Below are 2,350 nucleotides of genomic sequence, written 5' to 3'. Positions count from 1 at the left end.
GTTGATTATAGGATCGAAGAGGGGTTGAGGGTAGGAGGTGGAATTGAAAGAGGAAAAGAGGAAAGAACAGCAGTCCTCTGGATTTCTTCCCTGCTTGTTCTGCTGTGCACTCATCTCCCTTCTCTGACTTTTCCAGCACCTATAGTTCACAGCATGACATATCAATTAGGGTTCAAGTGAAGAGACAAAACCCTTCTAGCTCTTTTAGGCAGACACGGATTTAATAAAGAGAATCAAGTGAGTTCAGAATCAGGGCAGAGCAAGTTGTGCCTGGCTCCTCCTCAGGAGCTGCTTCAATAGCCATTTCATGAGTATTTTGGATTTCCTGCTCTGTGATGCCATCACCACTGCAAGGATCCACAGGACAAGGCCCCAAGGGGGAGCTTCAGGGGACCTGGGTTCCAGGACTCCTCCAAAAGCTGGAAAAACATCTGCTCCCATTCAGCCAGCCAGGAAACATTTATCTACTGGGTGCTGAGTGTGGCACCACTGCCTTTCCCTACACTGTTCATTAACCATTTTCTTGCCAATAAAGGCATGCCAGTGATTCCAACTTGTGTCGCAGTGGAGTCCCATGGATAACACACAGAGATTTTTACTCTACCCTAGGAGAGGGGCTTTCCTGAGCCCTTTACATTCTGAATGGCCTCCCGGCATCCTAAGCCAGGATCCCTCACCTTTTCCATTCCTGACACATCTGGGAACAAACCAAGGTACCCAGAGTGGGTGGTGGACAGAGGTCCCCTTTCCAGCCACCTGTGAATTGACACACTAAACCCCACTGCACGTGTCATCTTTCAGTCATGTTTAGAGCTCTCACCCTCTCCCTCAGGCTCAACTGGACATCTCTTCCCCAGGCCTTCCCCTGGCCTCCCAGTTTCATGTTCAGTGTCTTCCTCTTCTGCAACACTTATTTCACATGAAACCACTTGTATCATCCTCACTAGACTCTAAGTTCCATGAGGCCAGGCACCAAGCCTATTTGGTTTACCTCTAGATCCCCAGCACCTAGCCGGGGACTGACACGTAATAGATGCTTATTAAATGTTTGCTGAGCCCACTAACTTTCATCCTTAAATAATAGTTATGTAATATTAATAATAATTCTCTACATAGTTTGATTGCTTACCAAACATCTCTATGAGTGAGTGTCCCAACTCTAGGGGGAAAGACAGTGCAGGTAATATAATTATTACTCTTCTTCCTTTTCAGAAATGAAATACCACCTATGAGATAACTAACTTGCCTAAGGTGGTGGAACCAGCTTGAGAATTCTAATGCATATCTGCATTAAAATTCTGACTATAAACCTTGGGTCATACACCATCTGTTCACCTGATGCTCTGGCAGCCAAGTGAAATACTGGTAGCTAGTGGAAGAGAGCAGTGGAAGGAACAGGGAGAAGCAAAACCCAGGCCTCTGATGACTTTTCTTTCCTCTAGTGTCTGCTTGCTACCTAAACATGGTCACTCTGCCCATCTGGGAGCTGGGGTCCTCGAGCAGGGGCATGTCTCTAAATGACCTGAGGCTGGGCAGACAGTTTGTGAGGCCAGCGAAGCCTCATCTTCTGGGGAGGAGGGAGATGAGGGCTGGGACACAGGGGCTCCTGTCCATTATTATGTATGTGCACACTCACATTATGGACCAAATCCGCACCAAGGCACGTATACATATAAACACATACAGAATGAGCCACCGCACAAACAGGTGCCACAGCATTATGCACATACACACTGATATGCAGTTACTGCCGACTCATACACACATTTAAACGTGCACCCAACACATATATCCAGCCACTACTGTGTACACACTGAAACTGAAGTACACTTCTATTGCACACCAAGCTGCAAGCTTGGATATGTGCGTATATATGTGCAGACACAGCCCTGATGTATGTTTGGACACATGCACTTATGCATGCACACACACACATAAAACTACACACGATTCCTAATCACTCTCGAGTACACGCACATTCAGTACACAGGAAGAGGTACTCTGTTATAAGCTGTCATGCCCACAGCACAACCCCTAGATCCACAGCGAGATGAATGCTCACGTACAAGCAACACACATGCCTCTTCAGACATGCACACATACCCACGCACTTGCAAACGCCTGGATAACAATAACTCTCGTGCACAGAAAATTTCAAATGCACTGACAAGTTCTACGCACAGAGCGATGCATCGACACACTCAAGTTGTCACCGGAGCTGAAAGGTTTTTCCCAACCGATGCCCAAGAGCGCGCCGCGCTGCGGGCCGGCTCACGTGACCGGGCGGAGAGCTCTCCCGCCCATGACGGGATGGGAAAAGTATGCCAGGGGCGGGCGCCGGCTGGGCTGC

Source organism: Eschrichtius robustus, chromosome 2 (genome assembly GCF_028021215.1).
Source record: "Eschrichtius robustus isolate mEscRob2 chromosome 2, mEscRob2.pri, whole genome shotgun sequence".
Taxonomy (NCBI): Eukaryota; Metazoa; Chordata; class Mammalia; order Artiodactyla; family Eschrichtiidae; genus Eschrichtius; species Eschrichtius robustus.
The sequence above is the reverse complement of the archived record's forward strand: the minus strand, read 5'-3'. Positions refer to the sequence as shown.